Genomic DNA, 26,384 nt, shown 5'->3' on the forward strand with positions numbered 1-26,384 from the left:
TCCACTTCTTTTACTGCAAAATATTAACTGGATTTTTCTTTCATGGAATGTAACATTAAATATTTCCTCCCCCTAGAAATTCTGCAGTTCCTAGGACCAGCTGCATTAAAAAAAATTTCATCTCTTCTTCCACAGATTCTCAAGACTTCAAATACAAGTGCCTGCTGTTTTACTCTGAAAGACCTTTACAGAGAATATTGTTCTGCTATTAGTCTGCAGTGTTCTCCACCCTTTTGATCTTGGCTCACTCAGCCTGACTGCCTATATTCTACACAAGATGCTAAAGAATTATGGATCCATTTTGGGCAGCAGATGTTACATGTTGGTCTTCTAATGTGAATTATAGGTGCAATACTGATGCTACTTTTGCTTTATGGCTCCTAGAAGTGATTCCCAGATCTTGAATCTGAAAACACGCTCTGGTCATATCATTGTTCTCAGTGAGGACAAGGCACAGATTTGCAGCAGCTTTCTTTCCACAAATCTTGTTTTGCACATAAAACCAGTGCTCAAGAGGAATGTCATTATGTGCACTAAGCATATACTGATCTGGATGATTATAAGGAACTTGGCTGCTTAGCAGAAAGGACAGTGCTGTGCACATCAAAAAAGAAAGCCTACATCTGAATTAGGTAAATAATTTTTTTTCTTTCTTTCTGTAGTGCTAATCTTGAATTTTAAAGTTTAGCAGTCTCCTAACTCTGTGAACTGAGTTCAGTATGTGATGATGCATGAATGACTGAATGAGAAATTGCAATATGAGGCTCAGAGAAAATCCGGGTTTAATAGAACACACTGAATACTTATTTCTGTGAAGCTTAGAAATTTCTAATAATTGGTATGAATGGAAAATCCCTCCGAAAGAATTTCTCATTGTACCTAGACTCTGAGGACCTATTTGTTCCATCAACAGGAACCCCTGCTTGACACTTCATTTGGGAGACAAAAAAAAAAAGGCAAGAAAGCAAATTGGAGCACTGCTAATAGCTGCCAGTTTATTGCAGCACTTCTGGAAGTGGCTTTATCCTAATGTCACCTGAAGAAGGTGGATTGACCTTGTGTGTTCATGTTTAGAAATACCAAAAGACTTGTGTTCAGCTTATGTAAACTACATGAAGGAGACATTCTGAGCATTGCTTTATCAATTTCCTAGTGTAATGAGAGAATATAACTGAGGGAAGGCTGAGAATTGCACGTTGATTTCTACTGAAAGACAGGCATTATGATGAATGTGAATTTTGCCTTCTTTTATAAGTTACTGTTTCATTGAAGCAGTTTTTCTCAATGTCACTGGCTCATCTGAAGTCAAATGCTGTGTGACTTTCAGACCCACTTGATAGTCTGGAGTCTTGGAAGGGATGAGCACTACCAACACAAATGGGCTGCAGCAAGTGCACAAGAACACACAGCTCCTCTTGGGACATTAATCTGCCTCTTGCCTCACAGAGAAGGAGTCCTTTTCCCCAACTATTTTCCAGTCATTAGGACACAGGAACAAGCCTTTGTGGGGCCTTCTGAGCAAAGCAAAGTGAAGAGAATTAGGCTGCAGCACACAAAACACAAAATCATAGGAGGGACGAAGGATGGTTGCAGGCACAGAGTGACAGAGCATAAGATCAGTGCTCAGGAGATAAAAGGAACTGATGGAAACACTGCAGAGCCCTGATGTATCACAGATACCAGGCAGATGTTTGCAGCATTTGCTCCTCTGCCAGATCCTTCTGTTGTTTCTGGGCGCTCATCCATTTACTCTGTTGCCTCAGCTACGAGGTTTTTCTTTCCTGCCTGACAGCTGCTGATATCCGTTTTGGCAACAACACTTCTGCTTCACTTGCTCGGTCTTCCCTGCTTAAAGAGAAACTTGGTTTCTTTACATGTAAATTCAAAATGTCTGTCATTGATTAGTGTCCTCCTTGGACAAACTTTTCCCTGTCTTCAAATTCCAAATGTGGGACATGGCAAAATAATGGGAAAAGGTAAAGAGAAAGAATATCCAAAAAGAATCGGAACAGAAAGAATTCTGTTACTTCTCAGAGACTCCTTAAATGATCCCTAATGGGCATTAATATGGTATATACTTTATCAGGATCTAGCTATTTTCCTATTTGGAAATGCATTTCAGTTTCTACATGCACATAAGAATTTATTGACAAAAAATAAATGCAGTCATAGTCTCAAAATCCTTCTTACTTTGTAGAATGAAGAAAACTCCACAATCTTACAGCACATACTATTAACTGAACATAAACCAATGAGAATGGTAAAGAGGAAAGCAGAGTAATCAACAAATAAGCTCAACTCAGTACTACAACTTTTGCTTCTTTCCTAAAACTGTTGAGTAAAAGTAATTAATGCAAAGCAGTAAAGCTCCCATTCATTCTCTCTGCCCTCATAGAAGTCACTGTGCTTGTAAAAGAAGCAGCACAACCTTGAAAATGAATTTGCTGAACTTGAACCTGTTACAACTGGTTTGCACACAGGATTGCAACAGTAATTTTTGTTGTAAAAATGGCAGTTTCATATAATTCAATAAAAGGAAAAAGCATGAGGAACCTTTTCTGTTAATTTGTCATTTGGCAGTAAGGTATATTGCAGTTATGACAAATGTAATCATATTTCATTGTTCTCTGCAGAAGAACTCTTGATGCTGCCTGAAATACATGTCAGTACTGCAGGATGGGAAAAACACCCTTCAAATGTAATTCATGCAATGCTGGCAATGTTGCATATCAATGTCCCCTCTGTAACTGGCATCTGTGCATTCCTGTTGATAACAGTACTAAAATGTGAGAGAGGAATCTCTTATTTTCATCCTAATCTCCTTACTTACCTCAGTCAATGTCAGGAGAAGACTTGGTCTGCATTATTTTCTGCTATGGTCTTTTTCATGAAAATGAAGCATCAGGATGTTCATTTCCATCAGAAGAGAGCTAGAAAAGTAGAAGCAAGAGCTGAACACTGCAGATCATTTTCAGAACTGTAGAAGGAACATTGCTGATATTATTGTGAATGACAATTACCAAAATGCAAGTTAATTTTTTATTTTTTTTTTAGGAAGAGAATATGTTAAAAATGTTCAGAGCTAAAATAGTATATTATTTCCATGCATAGATTTTCACAAAATCCAAAATTATTTAGGAATACAAATTCCTTGATTTGAAACAGCACTTCAGTTTCAAAGGCAAAGAAAAACTTTTAAATATTTGAGTCAGTGTCTTATTGCATACTAGGGAATAATTACTCTTCAATTATGCAATCTTTCACTCCTAACAATGTGGGAGTGGTTCACACCTGACAGTTCAGATCATCAGAATTCCCAGAGTGAATCACACAGTGCAAAGGGCTTGTGGTGCTGCATTAATGGTGCTGCTCTGTGATGTGTGTGCCACGAGCATTTTGATGTCTTGTTTATATAATGAGGGCACTGACAAAGTTTGAGTGCAAGAAAGGGTAGCTCAGTCTGAATCTTCACTTTACAATCACAGGGATGAGCAAGAGCACAAACAGCAAGGTTTTTTTTCATTACAGGAAAGCTCAGTGATTTGTTCAAAGTCTGCAAAGTGAGGGACATTTCCCAAAAAAATCCCAGGCACAGCAACGCTGAGTTCTGTTTTTAAAACAGAATGTTAAGACCACCAGCTTCTCTCCTGAAGTTACCACCTGGCACTTCATGGGAACTGAAACTGCCTTTTTTTTGCTCTCTCCCTCTTCATTTCTCTTACTGCGTCTCAGTATAGAGGTGCTGCACACAGAGTTGTAGTAAAACATCCATTTGACTACTTCTGGAAGAATTACAGGAATGTTTTGTGCTGCCCTGCTTGAAATCCCTGTAGCTCCATAATTTAATCCCCCTCCACTTTCCTGTTCCCCAAGCAGCCAGCCTGATAAACATGATGCAGCAGTCCTAGTCCCATCAATGACCATTAGGAAAATCCTATTTTACAGGGTCCTCCCCCAGCTCTGATCTTTAGGGAACCCTCTAAAGTCTTCTCCTTTCCAGTTCCTGTAGAAGGGAATATTCTCTTTGAAATTTCCTTTGAAATAAAACATGCATTTCCAATGCCAAGCAGTAAGTTGTGTGGCAATGGTTCAAAACTCAGTAATTCATAATATTTCCAATGCACTCAATAAATAGGAATGGTAGTAGTAAAATATTATCACTTCATATTAAAAAAAGTATCCTGAAATCTGGAAAGGTATCTAATGTCAGTATAAAAGAAAAATGATAATTTTTCTTGGCTACTCTTTTAGCAATATAAGTGATTTAACACATTTAGTTCTCTCTCTTCAAACACCCTGCTTTTTCTTCTTTTAATCATGCACAGTTGGAAGGGACTTTTACTGGATTTGAATATAATAATGTGAGAGGTTGGGGAAATCAGTGATTGTTGATACAGCTATTGCTCATAGGAGAGAGAGAACTAAAAAATCCTGGAGTCAGGACCCTGACACATCAAGCAAACACTCCCTTTTCTCTGATGCTGAGGGAAGAAGATATCTCCCAGAGATATGTCAAGTAATTGCAAGTTACTCCATAGTTTGGAGCTATAGATCTAAACCAGGAGCCCTACTGTGCATTCTGTAATCTATATTTTACTGTTCAAAGTGAGCCTTGATTTCATAATGCTGGCATAGTCTGTTAGCCCAGTAATGCAAGTTTTTGTGTTTTAAGAGAAATATTCCTAGAATTTCTCAGGGAAAACACTTTTTACAAAGATGCATCATTTTTAAAAAAAATTATGTGCATTTCTGCCAGTATTTCAGTTAAATTGGATGTGGTTATAAATAGAGAAGCCTTCAAAAGCATGTAAGGCTTCAATTCACTTCTCCCCTTTTGCCTGGCACTCCTCCTTCCCAGCCCTTCCAAACACTTCTTATTTGTATAAAGAGTCTGTTTATTTTTTTTGGTCTATTAGCAAGATATGGTCCATAAGCAGAGTAAAAAGTGAACTCTTGCCACCAGTTGGCACAGTTCACTCCCATTCAGATAGGAAACCACTTTGTGTGATTTATTGCAGCTCACCTCCCCCTAGTCTCTTAATTTCTTGGACAAAACCAAGGGAAAAACAAATTCCTTCCACAGCTCTTTGAAGCTGTTCCATGGAATATTTTATTTTTAACACTAACATTTGTTCATCTTTATACCCATTCCATGACTGTTTCCAGAACAGCTCTCCCTACAGCATGGCAGAGCCTTCCTGCTCCCATTTTCCTTCTCTAACAGTTGAACCTGGGGGAAGCACACTTTCATTTCACCTTTCCTTTGAAATTCTGTGTATGCAGCCAATTAAAATCAAGTAGCCAATGCAAATAATTGATCTAATCCTTGTGTTTGAGGGAAAGGAAGCTGCAGGAGGAAGAACTAGAGAGGCCAGCAGGAAAGGCTTAGAGATTAGGTGTGGTTAGGGCTTTAGTGTGGAATGAGGACTTGATGTACGGACAAGTAACATCCTTGATAACCAACACAGCAGACCTGGCCATTAAAACTTCCTATGCCCTTACAACAGGTATCAAAAACACATTGGTAGTTCCTTTATCCCCTACTTATTTCTGCTTTGGGACAAGATACTTTTTCACAACATTTTATTTTGTGTTGATAAGCGGATTTTTTTTTTCATTCTGCACATATGGTTAGGAAATCCACTAGGACCAAAGAATGTTCCCTTTATAGTGACTAACTCCAGAGCCAAGGAAGTCGTCACAGATCCTAAGGTGGGCTTACAAGGAGATCAAAGAGATAGTCAGGGTACACAGTTAGAAAAGGAGTTTAGCGAGCAGGGAATAAAGCCACCTGGATATTAACCTACAAATCCATACAGATCAGAAATGTGAGGAAAAAAAATCATATTATTGGGAGTATTTCAAGAACAAATGGGTGGGGCACCAGTGGGATTATTGCATTTAATTTGTGGTGGCAAGAAATTTGTGTAGGACAGGCACAGAATAAGGTCAAATGCATAATCTTCATAAGCTTGTCTTTCAAAGGATGGCAAATGCAAGGACATATAAAGACAAGAATATTCTATTCATGTTGAATTTAAAGAATTTTCATCCCTTATATTTTCTACTAAAGTAACTGTGCACACTCCACAGCATGGTAGCCTACTACAGGCTGCCTCTGAAAGATGTGCAATGCCAGGAAGGTTTGAGTCACACTGTAGAGGAGTGTCCTGACTGGCAGTGAAGAAAGTTCTGGTGTGGTACTTAACAAAAACATGTTAAGAACCAGGCTTTGCAAATTGCAGGTATCCAGGTGAGGGTTTAGTAGTGACGATAATAAACAAGAATAATAGATTTTTTTAGTTTTAGTTTGAAGCTGAGAAGCAACTGCTACAGCTCAATGCTAGATTCACCAGCAGGTAGGTGACAGCAAATAAACGACAGCTGTGTTTGCTGTGGCTTTCATTTTATTTTGAATTATTTATAAATAGCACTAGGAGCAATTTGGGCATTACCACATGATATGCCCGTTAAATTATTAGTTGCTTTTTTCTCTTGAACTTACTGAGCAGGTAGGAGCTAGATGGAAGATAATGTCAGTGAGGTGCAGAGCACAGTTCTTTTCAGACCTATGACTCCCGTGGTCACTTCAGCAATAATGAAGTTTTGAGTGAGCTTTCAGAAAGAAAATTCAGCTAGTGCTTTAATATAAGAATGTGCTGCAAAGTATTCGACCACACAAATACTCCTCAAACAGCACCATCTGTCCATATCACAGTGCTGAGAGAAAAGTAACCTAAAATTGGAGTGAGGTGAAGCAAGAGCTATTGTTCTGTTCTTGTCCTCCTGCAGAACACACTGGTGTTCTTTTTTACCATCCCCAGATAATAATAAATGTTAACGCCATGTCAATCTCCCTACTGATGTCCTCTTCAAAAGCACATCAGCTAATTCCCATTTGTGCTTTTGGTGCTTCTGGTACCATGCCTGGAATATGCACAGCCCTGACATGCTCAGCCTGGACCCTTTTGCTTTGGCAATCATTTATCTGCTGCCTCTCCTTTGCTCCTCCAAGCTGACACTTCATGTCAGCTAATACCTGAATATCAATGCTGGTTGGGTTTTTCCCTATTCAGTTTCTCAAAATCAGAAAGGATTTATAGTAAATATCTTCAAGGATCTGTTTGCAATATAGTCTTTTAAAATTTACATTTCCAAGTATGCATGCAAAACATTTGACAAAGACAGCTGTCATGTCATACTGCCCAAGCATGTCTTGTTCTTACCTTGTCCTCCCCTGCCTGTCTGGAAGCATCTGTTGTCCCATCTCTGCTTTGGCAGAACGTTGAAGAACTTATTTTAACTGTTTGCCCATCACTGTCAATTGGCCTGCCCATTAGGCAGGGAGAAAAGAATTTTCTACCTGATTGATAGACTGAGTCTGATACAATAGTTTTTAAAAAGTAACACCTGAACTGTGAATGATGGTTGAGAATCTAAAGTCATAACCTCCTTGTGACCAGTGTTCTCTGCTTTTCCATGCACAGATACAGGAGAGCTGTATATACTGAGCAATGTTTTTAGCAAGAAAACATCAAGAACAGATTTCCTGACTAGACCTTTCTTCCTGCTGCATGGACTGACACATCAGCTGTGGAGCCAGCCTTCCCCCAGCAGAGCAGAGCTACCTTCTGCAGGGAGGTGGTTCAGGAGCTGAGATCCCTGGCACACAAATGGGGACCTGCAGTTGGTGGGTTGGGTGTGCACTCTGATCCTACCTGTGTCAATTCTGCTCCACAAGGCAGTGTGAGCTTGGAACAGGGCAGGGGCGGCACAGAACCTTTCTATTTGAAGGCAAAGATTATGTTCTCTCTTCTGTTTGCTTACTCAGTAAGGAAAGGAAACTGCAACTGATATTTCTCAATAATATCCCTCTACAAAAGCAACATGTGTTATTTTCATATAATTACAGGCCGAGTCACTGCCCACAGTCCTTCCACTGCAAAAAAAACTTTGGATCCAGAAGCAACTGAGGTGGTTTATTATTCATTTCCAGAGGACTTGTGGAAAGAATCACAAGAGAGGGAGGAGAACAAAAGGAAGAAAGATGAAGTGCATCATTAAGTATAGCCGGGGAACACAATAATACACTTTACAGTCCAAAAAAGTTTTACTTATGCACTATCGTGGACAAAAAAGTTTCAAGTCCAGGAAGCCCAGTTTGTAGCCAGTCCAAATAAAACTTCTGATCACTAATTTGGATAGTGAGGAAAGAAGTTCACAATTACACATCAATTCACTCTACACCAATCCTCAAAACCACAGGCTCATTCCCACAGAGAAAACAGACAGTGAATAGGCTGAGGTTGTGGTGCGTGTGATGCTTTTTCCACTCTTTCCTTCTCACTTATCTCCCTCCCACGCAGCTCCTCAGTGTCCCTGCCCTGGTTTAACCCCAGCTGGCAGCTCACCCCACATGGCTGCTCACTCACTCTCTGTGTTGGAGTGCAAGAGAGAATATGAAGGGTAAAAGTGAAAAAACTCATGGGTTGAGATAAAGAGAGTTTACCAGATAAAGCAAAACCCTGCTGACAAGCAAAGCAAACAAGGAATTCATGCACTATTGTATTTGCAGGGAATGCCCCAACGAAGGCAGGAATGATGTATCTGACTCCATGTTCTCAGAAGGCTAATTTATTACTTTATAATACTATATTATATTAAAGAATACTATACTATACTCTACTAAAGAATACAGACAGGATACTTACAGAATGCTAAAAAGATAATCATGAAAACTCGTGACTCTCTCCAGAGTCTTGACACAGCTTGGCTCCAATTGGCCAGAGTCAAAACAAATCACAGCAGAATCCAATGAAACAATCACCTGTGGGTAAGCAATCTCCAAACACATTCCACATGAGCAAAACACAGGAGAAGCAAATGAGATAAGAATTTTTTTCCTTTTCTCTAAGACTTCTCAGCTTCCCAGGTGAAAAATCCTGGGCAAAGGGATTTTTTCAGAGAATGTGAATGCCACAATGCACCACTTCCCATGGGCAAGCAGGTGTTCAGCCACCTCCAGGACAGCAGGGTTTCATCAAACATAATGGTGATTTGGGAAGAAATATGCCCAAAAAATATTTTAATATAAATTAAAATATACCCCTTCTCTCTCCAGCCTCTTCCCTTCAGATGAAATAGGAAAAAACAATTTTTCCTAAATATGCTTGTGTAGGAGAACCATATGCTCCTCAGATTTGCTCCCCCAATTTGGGAGGGGTTTGCCTCATCCTCTGAGCTGTCTACAACCATCTGCAGCCATCTGGGGGCAGGTGACCTCCTGCCCAGGGCAGCACTGCTGCTCCCAGCTGCATCACCCTGAGACTTGTGCCCCCTTAAAACAGGGACTCATCTTTCCCTGCTGGGCACTGCATGAGAAACAAAGCCCAGCAAAAGGTAAAAAAAACTCAGGAAGGAATGGGAGAAGTGCTAAATGGGAGGATTTATAGAAGAAAAAAAGAAAAGTCCATGTCTGGATTATGTGGGAAGCTGCTGTGACCTTATTTGCATGTGTCCTTTCCCATTATGGGCACATCAAGCAGATGCCTGGAGCTCACAGAGACCTCATCCAGTGCCAGGTGTCCCTGTCCATGGCAAGGGGGTTGGAGCTGGATGATCTTTAAGGTCCCTTCCAACCCAGGCCATTCTACAACGAGGATATTCCTTTTGCTCCAGCTATACTTCCTCCCTGCATACCTGCAGCCTTGTGGACACACACCCCTGCTGCCATCCTGCGTGCCCCTGCTCTGTCTGCCCAGCTCAAGCAGGGCGGGAGGAGAAAGATTTCTCCCCACTTTTTTTGGCTTTGTCAGCTCACAGTCCTGAGAGAAAAGGAGAGGGGAGAAATCAGCTCGCATTCCCCACAGCTCTTGCTTCACACTCCTCTGCACATTGCTCCTGGTACAGAAATGAGCACACACAGAGCACTGCTCCTCTATTACCTTTGCTGGAGGATTTTGGAGTATAAATGGCACATTCAGAGGTGTTGTAGCACCATGAACAGCCCCTGTCAATGGGTGAAGGGCAGCTGGTGAGTGCTCCTGCCTGCAGGTGCCCATGCCAGCAGCAGGCTGGCTCTCTGGGCGTGCATGGAGCCTGGCTCTGGCTAAGGAGGGGATTTCTGGGCAGGCAGCAGTGGGGTGAACAAACTCCACACCGCCAGCCTTCCTGCAGTGGGGTTATATTGGGAACATCTTGCTTCAATCAATACTGAGCAAAGCACCAACTCTTAACCCTGCCTCTGTATTTCCACCCCTTCATCCTAATCGCTTTTAATTTATTTTCCAGATTTGCTGGAAGGCAGCGTTTCCTCAGCACAGGCTTTGTATGGATCAATCCCTTTGCAGCCTTTCAGGTTCGATGTACAAATTTGTGTTTCACAGTAATGTGGAATGGAAAGCATGAAGAGGTGGTCAGGGTAATTTCTGGTGCATGAGATCTTATACAATGTTGTGATAAGCTTTGCAATCACTGCATCATTACACTAATTGTTTGTCACTGTGCACATGTGCATATAATCAGCAGCCTTGAACGGAATACATTACATTACTCTTGTGTCAGACATGGTGTGTCTCAATCCATCAAGAGGAAATGGGTAGAAATGAATGTAGGAAAGTGTTTAAGGCAGAAGCAGAGATTCTAATTAGTTCACACCAAGAACTTCATATACTTGCTAAACTGAGTTGTCACGCTGCTACTGATTATAATTGTCTTCTGCCATTGACAGGTGATTGTTTTGAGATTTCTGTGTCTAATGAAAATTCATTTTAACTAGGAAATTATTTTTGTACTATCCTGGATTCACTTAGAGAATTTTTGGAAAGTGTCTCTGCTTCTACTTTTACCTCTTAACATAATCTTGAAACTATTTTTTTCTTCTTAATAAACCTAATTGAGAAAATTTAAATAAGTGCATTTAGTTTTTTTTGGTGTGGCTCACAGTACTGACACATAGAAGATGTCTCTGCAGTAATAATGGAGATGATAAATGGAAAATAAAAAGAAAAATTTAGTTTTATCTACTTTTGTGTTATTGCAAACAGATAGGAAGTTAATTGAAGTTACGTCCCTTTTTGGCATCTGTGTGATACAATCCATCAGTGAGAACCAAGTTATGAAGCTCAGTGATATCTGCCTGACTGAAAGAGCCTTCAAGACTGAGATTAACATAGAACAAAAGCAGGCCTTTAAAAACTGCATTAAGATGGTTAAATGTGTCTCTTAATTCTGTTGTATAACTCAGTGGTGGGTGATGGTCTCACCTCTCCTCTTCCTGCTTTCCAGGCTTAGGAAATGACTGAAGCCTTAACATGAGACAGAGAAGAGGAAGCCCTGAGGCAAACCTGAGGGAATGACAAATCCTGGTTTCCCTGTCAGAGTGGATGCAGCAAAGAGGAAGAGCCCCCTTCATTCATTTGGTTCAAAACTGAATCTTAACTCTTGAACAAAATTTCTGCATAGCAGCGTGGGGTTCTACTGTAGCAGTGTTGAGTGGAGGGGAAAAAAATTGGAAAAAGATGGAGAAATTTCTCTTCCTGATGGAGAGCTTCCAGTAAAGCAGTCTTGTTTTGGGAAATGAACTGAAAGGAGTTACATGCTGTCCTGTTACCTTCTCACATACATGTGCACAAGCTCTGTGACTGCAAGTCTGGGCACCTGACAGAAAACAAGATATAAAGAACTGGTTTGATTATGCAGGAAAACAGATCAATGGTGACTGCAAAAGCCAAACCCATGCTGTGAAAAAGCACACACACTTTTACAAAGATATAATCACCATTGTGTCCTCTTTGAGCATGTCTCGTCATAGAGGGGACCACTGATATCTGAGGCCAGAAACAAGCAGGGTGCATTTGTTAGTGCATGGTGTAGATGCCCAGGGAACAGGCAGCTGAATTTCAACTAGAGAAAAAATGTTGAGCTACTAATAAAACACTATTCCTAAAGCTGAAGCATGCCCATCTGCTTCTGCAACAAGTTTCATGATGAAGCCATTAGATTCACTATAATGTAACCTTTTACCTATAAATGGCATCATAACTCTGGTATTATATATAAAATTCATAAGAAAATGCTATGGTTTTAAACTTTTGAAGTATTTTGCAGTTCAGCTGTAAGAATATTATATGCATTTTATTAACATATTCCAAATGTAATTTTAAAATTAATTAATCATCTTCCTAGTTTGATTTACAGTATGTAGGAAAAACACAGAAAATACAAGGAAAAATGACTGATATAAAGGCAGGACTAAAAATAATTTAAGCTATCATTTTTATGGAACACTGTCTTGGGTTGCAATATAATTTATTTTGTGCAATCTCCAATTTGTCTTCAGATATCTTGAGCCTTTGATAGGTTGCTAATATAGGACATGATATGCACTTTCAGTTATGTATGGAACATCTGTATATTTTTCCTTGTAACAGAAAATGCTGTTGAGCCATGCACTTACTCTAGCATTAATTTGGTAGACTCTCAAAAACACCTTACTAGGCTGCACATCCTGAACAGCTTTTTGTGAGTACCTTTGGCTGCACAGAAGGAGCCCAGGGGAGTACCCTGCCCAGGTGGTTTGTCAAAAATGGAAAACCTAGTAAGGGTTTATTGAAAAGTTGACTTACACTGCTACTGTGGTCCACCTTTTCAGACAGAAAGTCCTTGAAATTTTAATTCTACTCACCTCCTACACTATTATTTACTTTGCTTGATAAACTACAAAGCATGCTGGCAGATAATTATTTTCACGTTGCATTTCTCTCCTACAGGCAATGGAAAAATACTTATAAATAAATTGCCAGAGCATAAGTGCCATTTTCAGAATTTCATGGGCTGTAGTCTTTGATGCTAACACAGTTAATGTACAATAAGCTTTTTAATGTAAATACTAAATGTACATGAAATCACTAAAGAAAATGCAAATACCCCAAAAGCTCAGCAATAGATTATACCTCTCATATGGCCATTTTACATCAAGATTTCCTTTTATTTTTTTTCTTCCTGAGAGAATAATTGAGAAATTGTCCCAGAAACAAGAAGAGAGTGGTGTGATTGTCACATTTGAGGAAAGGTTGCCATCAAGAGGGACCTTGACAGAGTTGGGGGCTCCCAGCATAAGTCATAGACCTGTTAGAGCAGGTCCTGAGGAGTGCCACAAAAATGGTCAGAGACCTGGAGCACCTCTCTCACAAATTAAAACTGAGTTGGGGTTATTCAGCCTGGAGAAGAGATGGGTGGGGGGAAACCTAATTGTGGATTTAAGAAATGGAGAGAGAGTTTTTATCAAAGCCTGCAAGCAGGCAGTGACAGGACCAGGGACAATGTTTTTAAACAAAAAGAGAGTAGATTTAGCCTGGCCACGAGGAAGCCTTTTGTTAAGGAGAGGGTCTTCAAACACTGGAACAGGTTGGCCAGAGAAGCTGCGGATGACCCATCCCTGGAAGTGTTTAAGGTGACATTGGATGGAGCTTACAGAAACTCAATCTAGTGAAAGGTGTCCCTGTCCCTAGGAGGAAGTTTGGGCTAGATACTCTTTGAAAGTCTGTTCCAATCCAAACCCCTCTGTGATTCTGTTAAACCTCCCTTTTCTGAAGAGAATATTCTACAAATATTTGTTAAATGATTCCTTGCTATGACCTCTCTAAAGGTATCAGGGAGTCCTTTTGTTTTTTCAAATTCTCATGGTTCCTGCTTAACTTCCTGATGGGTGCTCCTTTTTGTCCCTTCTTTCCAAAACACATTAGTTTACAGATGCTATAGCTGAGTATTGATCCTGGAGTGATTCAGCACAAAATTCAGGGTTCCACTCACAGGGTTCACAGGTCCATACAGACATAAAGTTCAGGCTGGGTGAATTTTTTGAATCAGGTAGTGAGACATTGAGGAGGCTGAATTTTAATGACATTTAGGATTGGGGGAATGCTTCACCATTTCATTCCACACCTCAGCTCCTTGCAACTTAGCATTTTTAACACAAAGCTATACAGCTCTCTCTATGGGTATTAACCATAAAATTAGGATAATATTTTGAGGACATTCAATGAAGTCACTGAAATATATTTTCAAGCTTTTTTTTTTTTGCTATACACAAACTATTATGTTAAAAAGCATTAAGGTTGCAAAGACAAGCACTCTAAAGCAATATTCACCCTGTACTTTCTTCCCTTGTGAGACCTTTTGACCAGAGATGCTTTTTAGTATCTATCCATCAAAAACCAAGCTCATTTTGGCAGTATCCAAATAAATAACACTAATAATAGATGCTGTAGTGAAGAAATGCCATCACAACATTTTGGATTTAATGTGGATGATATAAGGAGTTAATTTTCATTTTGCAATTTGAATGCACTTCTTGCAGACTATACCTCTCTCTCTTCTTCCTACCTTATATAATAAATATTTTATCCCACAGACCTGATTGTCAAACCTGGAATGTTTTCCAGGTTGTTCAGTTGATTCCCATTTCATTATATCCTGGAGCAGAATTCTTCACTACTGCTGCTCACGGATCATAAAAGAACCAGAGCACAGCAGGCAATGCCCCATTAATGGCCCACTTGAGCATCCCTGTACACAAATGCTAAACCCCCACCATCCATCACCACTGCACCCTACCCACACTTACATTCAGTTGTTTGGAGGAATACATCTAGATGTGAACCAGCTCAACTAGGAGGAAATTAGTAGTTCATTTTTTTTTTCACTATGGTCAAATTGCATTCATGCAATTTAAAAAATAAAATTGAAGAAAAGAAAGAAAAGAGAAGGAACATGAACTAAATTTTCAACCCACTCCAGCTCCTTTTGGATCAGGATGACAAGCTTGCAACATCCTTCAGTGTCTGCATACTTCTATTTGTCAGTCAGCATTTCTTTAAGTAATAGCTTTAAACATGCACATATTCAGACTTCCTGGAGAAATCAGTAGTTAGGCAGGATTAGTACCAGAGCAGGCAACATGCTATTCCAGTTGATAAGCTGTATGTCCATCAATGGATTCTAAGAGAGTATCTTAAGGAAATGTTTTAGAGACAATTTTTTTTAATATATGAGCCATAAGTACTACTTTATGAGCCAACTGCTCATTTCATAAGTCTACTTTCTCTAGTTTTTAGCCCAAAACCCCATTGTCTCCATGACTGTGGGGACCATATCACTTATTTAGTGAGCAGGCAGAGGAAAGAGACTGCTTGAAAACATGAAAGACAAGTATCCTGCCCTAACATTAATATTATAGTTGACATGTTGGTAAATTCTATAGATGGACCAATAGTTTTAATTTCTTTTTACTACATCAGGTGACACAGTCAGACAAACTCCTGGTAACCTCCATAGGCTGCCCAGTAACTCCATGGCTGCAGTTAGCTTTTTTCTCATTTATTAATAGATTTGAATTCAGAGAAATTGTTTCCCCAGTTAGTGAGCTGGAGGGAAATTGGGATATTACCATCAGATGCTCCAGTGCTGTTAAGTCATTGCTAGAAGTATTTTCCCCCTTTTTTTCTGTACTTCTGCAATTTTTTCTTTAGTAGGAAGTACCATCTTGAATATCAAAATGTTTTATTGCATTGCAAGATGAGGAGACACAGACAATTCTTTTTTTTTTTAAATGAAACTGTAAATTTCATTCATTTTTTTTTAATCTCCATTTTTGAGGTACTGCCTTTTTTCATGTTATTTAAAGATAGCTGAGGATGGGGAAAAAACAATGAAAGCCAGAATAATTGATTTATTTAAATTTTGTAGTTACTGTTTCTTAAAAGAAAATCCCTTAAAAAAAATTTTTAAAAAATAGCAATCAAAATATCTATTTCTGATAGCTCTGTTATTATACTTCTTCCAGTACTAGAAAATATCTACCATCTGAAAAACAGCAAATAGAGTATTCTTCAGTTTTCTACTTGCTGCACAAGGCCATTCCATGAAATAAATACAGGAAATCATAATGGTTTCAGAGTCAAAGTATGCCTCACTTTTTTATGTGCAGAGGTCTCAAAAATACCACTGTAAATACAGTATTCAAGAAAAATATATTTCTCTGGAACAAATCAGAAGAGTTTTCTTCATATTCTGTCCTTCCTATTCATAATTTAAAGTTGTTAGCCTTAAAATAACACTTCCAGTATCACAATCTTCTATATTTCAGTAAGAAAGAAAACTCTAAAAGTGTTGAAGGTCACTGAGGCAGCTTACCTGACTTCTCCTGGGTTTTAGATTTATGGCAATTTTCACCAAGTTCAAGAAAAAAATTGAAAAACTTTATTAAGATTATAGAAAAGTCTGCAAGTATTTAGTGGGGAAAATGCATTAACACATCTCACACTTTATATTAGCGTAAAATAAATAATAGGATAGCAACAGCAAGTATGGACACAATTCTGTCACCTCAAGTAGCTACTGTTTAAGTAAACTGTAAATAGTAATTTACTATTAGTAAATCAAAACTTGGAAATTGTGAGAATTATTTAATTATTTGCAAATTTTTTCACAAGGAAAAAATGAAAGGAAAATTCAAATTGAATAATATTAGTTATTAGTTCTCTATTAATAGGTTTTAACTCAAAATCCTTGAGTTCAGATTTTTACAGTCTTTTCATAGCACAGCTACAAGGCAAGTAGAACTAAAATTAAAAAGCAGAGGCTGAAAAGCCTGGAATTCAAGGTCAAAGGGCTTGGCTGTTTCTTGCCACTGATGCCTGACAGAAATGCTGTTTCTATGCAGCCTGCTTGGGAACAGAGCATGTGACTGGGCAGGGAGAAAGGTTTTAATAATTTCCTTGCCCTTTTCCTTTAGCCAGTGGAGATGAATCCATGCATGAAGGTCCAGGAGGCAAAGTGGAGAACAGGGAAGTGGAGTGGCTGTAATTTGCAGCTCAACTGCAAAACTGACAAACCCAGCACAAAAAGAGATGGGAACCTTTTCTGGTGCAGAGGGGCAATCCATACCTGCCATAGCTCCCAGAATGTAAAACAATGCACAGGGTCTTGGACTTCATTCCACTTGTTCCCCAGGAATTATTTTTCCTCCAGCAGTAGTTCTAATCTCAACAAATTAAATAAGTCAATTGAATCCAACTGAAATCCTAACAAGTAGCCTAATTTGGTAAGATGTGGGGTTGTTTGGAACATGCTGAAATTACTGTGACTCAGTAGAGCCAGTGCTTCATTTGCCATCACTGTAGTTCTGCCTGGTTTGATGCACTCTTCAAGCTGCTCTGCAAAACATCCCAATGCCTCCTAGATTTTGTATGTTTTTAATGCCAAAAAAGGAATGCGAAAAAATATATGAAGAAAAGCACAGAGAAGATTCTAATGCTGTTTTTTCCTCTCTGTGCTTCCCTCTGTTTCCCTTGTCATCTTCATTTGCTTGCCCTCCTGGGCTTAGCTCACATCACAGCTCCCTGTGAGATGCTGCTGGTAGGAGACAGCTGAGTGCTGCCCTGTTCCAAGAGGGAGAGAGGTACTCAACTGTGCTCTCTGCAGTCATACTTGCAATGCCTCAACTACAAAGGGGAAAAAAACCCCACAGTTTAGAAATGGCAGTGCAGAGAAGCCTGAGTTTAAAAATGGAAAATGCTTTATGCTATACACACTCTCTTTAGATCCATGTAGAATCTGCAGGATGAGATTCAGAACTAATGCTCATTTAGATGTATGAAAAGCAGAGCAACATTTTTCTTCTAGCAAAGCCACACTCAGCTTTACTTTGCAACTATTTTATTTGCATCCTTATCACTGTCTTTATTTTAGCAGATAAAAAACAGATCCTTCACTTTCATACCAGTCTTGTGTGCTTGAGTTGCATGGATACCAGATCAATATTAATGCTCTTTCCCTGCCAAACATGAAATCACAGCTTCTGCTGTCACTAAGAGCTGTACATTTAAGTGAACCTGGGACAGAACTGCAGTGCCAGCTCACCATCTGATCACAGCCTTGTGGAGTGGGCTTCAGGAATGACTGAGCCAGCTGTCAGGGATAGCCCACAGTAACATAACTCTATTGATAACATTCTTACACTTGTCATCTCGTGTGGGATCTGAAATCCTGAGACGCTGTCAGTGCATGCATGGTGTGTCTAGAAGCCATAAAATAAATGTGATGCCATGTGACAATTAACATCACTGGTGCTTCAAAACACAGAGCTGGTGGGGAGACTTGCCAGTGGGGTTTTGTGGGAACACACTATACATGATGCAAAGGAAGTTCAAAGGAAGAGATGGATAAGGTTCTGTTTAGCCAGAAAGCACAAACTGAAATTGCTGACAACTAAATCTCTATATTAATGGTACTCTTATTTTTTGACATGGAGATGATTTGCCTCAAGCTTTTAGATCCAGAGTGACAGTGAGCTGCTATGGATCCAACAATGCTTTGCTTCAGCCTTTAGTAGCTTTTGAATTTTTTTGTGCAGTAGAAAGCATGATGCCTGGTCCTGTGTCCCCTTGCCAGGTGTTATGAAATAAGCCTCCCTTCTAAGGTTTTACTGGTGTAATTCTACTCTGCAGGTTCTGAGGAAGGAAGAAGTAGCTGAAAGCTGTTGTAAGGCCAGTGATCCTCCAGTTCTGCAGAATCAGCCCTGCCTGTTTCATTCAATGAAAATCTCTCACTGAAAACCTAATTAGAGGGCCCTGAAATAGACCTTTCACAATTATTCTTGAAAATATTCAGATTGACAGCTAATAAGTAGTGTCCACCTGCTGATAGGACTGTTCCAAACAGCAGAAGATCAGCTCAGAGAAACCCTGTAATGAGGAAGTTTCCTCAGATGGAGCTCTGTGCAAACCTACTCTAATAGGGAAGGACATATTGTAAGGGGAAAGTTTAATCCATTCTGAAAAACTCAGAGCTGTATTCAATACATATGATCCTGTGAGCTTGATCTGGGCTCTCTAGGGCTCTAGTTATTTGGGTTTTGCAAGGTGTTGTTGAGTCTACATTTTCGCAGTAGGCTCAAGTAAACCTGGATATTTTACTTTTTACATTAAAATATTGTGCTTTTCACTTGGGCAATTGATTGCATTGACCATCACTTGGGTTACATTCATAGTTTCTTATTCAGACAGAAATAATGAATCATACTTATTCAATGTCCTACCATGACTTAAAATTACAAAATAAAAACTAGAAGCTGGCGCAGCGCTCCAAGATAGTGACAATGATAAAGGAGTAACTTTTAAAGATCTATTTTTCCTCTCAGTTTTATTTGTGGCTGCTGCAGGAGTCCAACCCCTTTCTTTCAAACTGCATACTCTGAAGGGCTGCTCACATGACAGTTTTATGAACAGAGCTTTTGCCAATCAGACACAAGACCCAGGAGATACAACCCTGGCCATTCTGCTCTTTCCCACTGCATGGAATAGCTGTTGCATCTGTTTCTATCTGGGATTTTTGGTTTTGCTAAAGAGAAAAGACTTTGAACAGGCCACCTGCAGATGAGAGTAGTGCTACTGTTTTCTTGGTCTGTTTGCAGCCTGAGGGCAGAGGGCAGGCACAGAATTCTGCTGTGGCAGATTGAATACAAGCATGACTTCAATTAAATGAGATAAAACACCATGCTAACATGAAAACTGGAGTCTATTTATATGCACGAGCCTTTTTTGATATCTTCCTCCATTTATTTGGTAGAATAATGGGGACATATTGTTTGTGACTGGATTTTTTTATCATTTGAAGAACTGTTACATGTGCCAGAGCAGGTGCAATCTGATTTTCATGGGTGTGGAGAGTCAAGCTCAGTCTTTCCCTCTGCCATGCTGGTACTGATCACTGCTGAGGCAGAGAAGAACAAATGATTAGCAAGATATCAGAAGTGGTGATAAATGGGAAATATGGGAAATGGCTGATGTTAGTTTATCCCATAATGAGATAAACTTAATTAGCGGATGAATGAAGTGTTTTTCTTTTCTTTTTCCTATGAAAATATGAAGCATAAAGGACCCAGCTAGCATAGCAGGCAGATGTGCTAACTTGAAGACAGTCTGTAAAACATATGAAAATACTGTTTTCTTATATATTCTGTTTTCTTAGTTATATGTGTGTGTATATATATATATATAAATTGAAATAAAAATTTTCTAAAGCTAAATGAAGACTCAATTGAAAATTTCCTGAAACTACTTAAGTTGAGGAATGGGAGTGAGATAATTTACAGTAATGCTTAAAACTGGTGTGTGTGGAATCATTAACTGGAATGGGATAAATCTAGTTCAGTCTCCCAGTGTTTTCTATTTCCCCCTCCATTTTCTATGCCCCTCCATAGAAACATAGACCGTAAAAATGTATGTTCACATTTTCTGTGTTTCATGATTTGCTGTTCCTAGGTCTCAACCACTGTAGCTCAGACATGTGATCTACAGGTTAAGGGAGGTGATTTCTACTCCTCCTCTGTTCCTGTGAGGTGCCCACCCAGAGTATGGCTCCATCTCTGGTGTCCCCATCCTGAGCAAGACATGGAAATGTTAGAGAGGGTCCAGAGGAAGGCAAAAAAGAATGGTCAGAGGGATGGAACACCTCTCCTATGAAGAGAAGCTGATGGAGCTTGGGTTATTCAGCTTGGACAGAGAAAGCTCAAGGGACACCTTATAGCAGCCTTTCAATACCCAAAGAGGGTTATAAGAAAGATGGAGAAATAATTTTACCAAAGTTTGTAGGACAAGGGATTATGCTTTTGAACTGAAAGATGCTAGATATAGATTGGACACGAAGAAGAAATGTTTAAGGTGAGGGTGTTGGGACACTGGAATAGGGTGTCCAGAAAAGTTGTAGATGGAAATGTTCAAGGCCAGATTGGAAGGGGCTCTTAAAAACCTGACCTAGTGAGAGATGTCCCTGCCCAGGTTGGGTAGTTAATCTTTAAAGGACCCTTCAAACCCAAAGTACTCTGTGATTCAATGATTCCATATTTGGGTAATGCTATAGATGCTGAAGCTCAGCATGGTTCATTTCAGGAAATGGAAGTGGATGACAAAAAGCCTCTTTCAGCCTAAATTAGGATGAAGTGGGTGTCTCGAGCCGATGTTTTGCTCTTTAATCACCCCACTCTACCACCCTACACAATCGAGTGCATTACAGTCAAAACATGAAATAAAATCAGTGCAATGTACTGCCTTCAGCTGCCATGATTTTCTACACATTAATACTGATATTGAGGATATCAGATTGCAATAAAAGTCACCAGAAGAAAATAAGACCCCACCTCTTCTATGAGTAAAGAGTCTGTGGATGACTCCATCTCCAGTACCTAGCCCTGTGTTTGTATAGTGCCTGCACACAGACATGCATGATTTCCATGCGATACATGATGCTTGAAATGCTACAATTCTAAAATTGTGGACATTTCAGTATTGAATCTTTTTTTCCCATCTGTAGCTTTTGCTGAAGTGTAATGGAAAGATTTATTTCTTCCTAGTTTGAAAACAAACCAACTGTAAACTGTAAGACAGAAAACAATCCACTCTCTTGTGTAAACTGAGAAAGATGAAAAGTATGAGCCATGATTTTCTCCAGTCAATCCACCCCCATGCTGAGGATATAACATGAATGGGGAATGGCATGAACTTAACCTGTCCTCTTTGCAACTTTTCACTGCTAATTTTGTAGTTTTATTAAGGTGCTGTAATAATTTTGATACACTGTGCTGTCTCCAGGAGAGAGTTATTTCAAGCATAGTATGCTGTATTTTTAACTGAAACTAATTTAATTTCTGTGTTCAATGTTGTTTTTAGATTCTCTTACATCCTACACAAATGTCACTCGATAATATTAGTTCATGTTTATTCCCCACCCCCCCTTTTTTTTTTTAATCAAGCCTTTTAATTCTGCAAGTCATTGGAAGAGGAAAGGATGACTACTTCTCTGGGTGTTCCTGCTCCAGTAGTGCATGGCAAGATCAATTTGGGCATTAAGCTTTAGCTTTTACCCTCTTGCAAGCCTGCCAAGCAGTAAGTATTATTTTGCCAGGAACTTTCAGCTTCATTAAAACTTCAGCATGTTATCAGAAATTCAAGCATTAGGCAGACCCAATGAAGGAATCCGTATTCCTTACTTGGAGAAAATATGATTTTTTTTCCATGAAGTTAGTTGTATGCATTCTTCAATAAGTTTATTTTTAAATTCTGTATAATTTCCTCAAAATATGTAAACATTCACTTTTAAAAATGAAAAAAGTCAACTCTCAACTGCAATTTGGTCTAGAATTCAGCAACATAATATTGATTATAGTTTAAAATCAAGTTGTCTTTGTAGGTCAGCATCTTTGATTCACCTAAAATTCAGTAGATAATGTTTACAATGGAGAGACATAATTTTTCCCCCCAGTTTTCCCCTTGATTTGAATAGTTTTCTAATTGGATATGGCTTAACTCAGAATTAATTCATTTTTTCCCTCCCCAGCAAGTAGACAAGTTACACAGTACCTGTTTAAGCTGTTACCTGCTTCTGGAGCAAAATTCAGATGACAGGAGTGAATCCATTAAGTGCAAAAGAGCTGACCAGACTTAGAGCAATCTCCAAGGAAAGGTTACCTATGGGTTCACTGTGCAAGCTAAAATAAAAATTGCTGCTGCTAACATTTAAAATAACCATACTGAACAATTTTACTCTTGCACTTAAATATTTTTTCTGAAAATTGTCTCAAGAACACTTTGTTGTTGTTTTTTCTTCTTTCTTCTGAAACCGAATGTCCATCACGTGTAGACAAAGATTCTTACTGATAAATAAGTGCTGAAGTAGAAAGCACACAAAGATGTATGAGGTTGTGGCCTGAGGGAATTCTCTGATCCTAAAGCAGCAGCAGTGTTGGTGAAGAGAACTATGGGAGAAAATTCCCTCAGAACTTAAGGCTCTGGTGACATTCATCCCAGGGATTTGAATGAGAATTATGCATTCACACTGAAGCTCTTTTCCCTTCTGACCAAAGCCAGAAATCCCTCTGGCATTCTGAATGAAGAGGTCAGCTCACCTGGCCAAGCTGCTGTGACTGATAACGTGAAATGCTGATCATGAGAACAAAACATTGGACAACACTGGCAAAACTGAGAACTTTCCTTTGTGTTCTTAGCACTGGTTGGGTCAGAACAGCCCCAAGGTAGAATGTGATTTTCATCTTTGGTAAGTTCACCCCTCTTCCTCTTTTAGCAATCACTTTATGTACTGACCATGCACCTACACCCACACAAGTAGCACGAAGAAAGAAGCCACAGTAGGAACAGAAATGCCAAACCATCATGGGCTGCTTTGGATGGAGGCTCTGCAGCTCCTTTACACTCTCAGGCTGTTTAAACATAGCCCATATGATGTTCTGTAGCTGGGAACATGCCCAGAACACAATCATTCTGTGCTAAGCATGGATTTACAGGATCTCTACAGGGAGATGTGCAACTACATGAGTATTTTAGTTTGGTTCCTTACTCTTCTGAAGTTAATATCCTGACTGCCCATGCTTACCTTCATGTGATTTGTACTATTGAGTGGTTTCAGAGTGCTTGCATGACATTTAGTTGGATGAAAATAACGTGAGAACAACTACTCTGGGAAAGCACCAAATGAGTGCTAACTACAAATGGGAAATGAGCCCACAGGATCAAACTGGAGCCAGTCTAAAGGAGGCATGTATGACTCTCACTTGCCTTTGATCCTCCATGCCAGCAGTTTCATTCTACAGATCTACTCCCTTCATCCTTTCACCAGTTTGTGCACAGAACAGAAAACAAAAATAAGGCTACAGCCTACTCCCTCTTCATTGTTCACTTCAAAAGCAAGAAATTTCTGAGAAAGCACCAAAAAGTCGTTTATACTTAGCTACTGACACAGAGCCCAAAGAAACATAGACAATAATTCTGAATTGAACTTTTTCTCAGAGACCAAAAAAGCTAATAGCTCTAAAAAGTAAATATTTCAATGGATGCCTCCTTTCAGAGATATGCAGTGTCGACAGAATGTAATTATGTGCAACTGTTGCTTTTTTGTTCAAGGAACAGTATAAATCACAGTAATTTGTGTTGATTTTTAAAGAACATACTGTAGATTTGGGCATGAATCAAGGAGAATGCACTGGCTGAACTCTTTAGCTCTTATTCATTTGTTTGCATTGATTTTTCCATGATTGTGAGTGTCTCTCTATTGTATAGAGAAAACAATATGGGAGACATCTGGTGGCTATTAATTAACTGAAACTCTCTAATTTATTGTAATACTTGGTTGATCTACTACTAAGCTTATAAATGAGCAACTACAATTTTAAATTCAGGGTAATGTATCACAAATCCACCCCTAATTTATTTACTACTTAGTTTTAATTATTTATGCCTATTTATAGTGTATTGGTCAAGGGCAAAGAACTGTTGTAACTGCAAATGCATCAGATTTATGTTACTAAAAACCAAGTTCTTAACTTGGAGAACTTTAGAGACAAATTAGGACCTTGGCTAGACAAGTCAGAACTATGTCTACTTATCTACTAGTCTACTAGTCTACTCTACATATATTTTTAATTAATAAATAATGATTTATTTTACCTAAAATTATTTCTTTATTTATAATTTTTTTGTTTATATGTGTGATTGATAGGAAGAGATGACAAAACATAAAGGAATCAATTGATGTTACATCATTTGAATTACTAAAATAAGCACTTATAATAAATAAAAAGGTCAGTTTTCTTCTCTAGCTTAGCATCTTCATATCTGTGTCTGTGCAATGATATATTTATTCATTTTCTCTTTTGCTCACATATTGCAGCATCTCACTTCATTCTTTAACAAGGAAGATAGGATGTTAAAATGACTAACTCTTCAGGAAAGAACTTTTTCCTCTTCAAAACACAAAAGTACTGTCCTTTTTCTCACCCCATTTCTTGGGAAAATACTAAATAATAGATGCTACCACATTCAGAAAAATTGATGTGTCCATGACAGGCAAAGAAAGAAGTGCAGTTCATTTTCCAACATCTAGAAATCATAGTCAGGGTTTTTAACAGAGGTGCTGCTGTACTGCCCTGACTGCCCCTGCTTAAGGCAGCGTGGCTCAAAATCTGCATCCAAAACTTTGCCTCCAACATCAAAGAGTGTGGCTTCAGGAGAAGGAACGGGAGCTGCACCTTTGATTTTGAGGATCTCAATATTATGGTATCTTCCACTCTTGGGAGGGGAATAGAAGGAGAGAGAGAGAGAAATCAAGTATTTGTGGGAAAACCTTCTAGCTCTCTCTCTCAAATGCCATAACTTGTTCAGTTTCCCCCACAGCCACACTGTGTTGGTGGCACCCACTCAATGTCCCTGGGAAGACAAAGCCTGACTTGAGAGTATGGTCCTGAATTTCCATGGGAGCTCTGGAAGTGCCCCTGCGCAGCTGGAGCTGCACGGTGCCGGTGGCCTGCCCTGGACAGCCAGCCTGTCACATTCAAATTCCCTGAAAAATCCCTTCAACCTGGAATTTTCTCCTGGGAAGATAAGACTCATAAAAAAGGAAAACAATAATTATCTCATTTGCTTCTCCTGTGTTGTGCCCATGTGGAATGTGTTTGGAGATTGTTTACCCACAGGTGATTGGCTCATTGAATTCTGCTGTGAGTTGTTTTCACTCTTTGGCCAATTGGGCCAAACTTTGTCGGGGCTATGGAGAGAGTCACAGGTTTTCATTATTATCTTTCTAGCATTCTGTAAGTATCCTTTCTGTATTTGTTAGTATAATTTTGTATAGCATTCTTTAATAGAAAATAGTATCATAAAATAATAAATTAGCCTTCTGAGAACATGGAGTCAGATTCATCATTCCTTCCTTCCTGCCTTGGAGCACCCCAAAAATGCAATACTGGGCAGAGCAGCTCACGCAGGAGTTTTGCCAGAAGTCCCTGTCCCGAAGCAGGGCTGGGCAATGTGTCACTCCCTTTGGCTTCTGAAGGAGAAATATCAGCATTCCAGAGGGCTTGCAAATCACGTTGAAGTTTAAAACCATTCCAAGGTGAACGCTTAACAGGAAGATGCAGTCATAATTCTAATTATCAGGTAGATTAGGGACTACTTGCATTTTGAAAGTATTCTTTACAAGACAGATTAGACCTAAGCATACATATCTATACCTTCCTACCTATGGAAATTAAGGCCGCAAATTTGAAATGTTTAGCTTTTATGATTTGTTTTCCAAAAAGAAATATCAGAACTGCAGCAAAAATAATGTTTCTGTTATACATGATGATTCTGAGAATAGAAAAGCAAATTTATATCTGTGTGTATGATGTTTCCTGATGTTAAGGGAACGTTTTTGATGAGGAATTTTAGGCAAAAAAAAAATTGCTTCTGGAGGCCCAAGTGTAAACTGAAAATTCAGCTATTGACCTAAAAAAAGAAATTAACATTATTTTATTTTGTTTAGTATCATCTGTA

This window comes from Fringilla coelebs (assembly GCF_963513975.1).
Source record: "Fringilla coelebs genome assembly, chromosome: 2".
Lineage (NCBI taxonomy): Eukaryota > Metazoa > Chordata > Aves > Passeriformes > Fringillidae > Fringilla > Fringilla coelebs.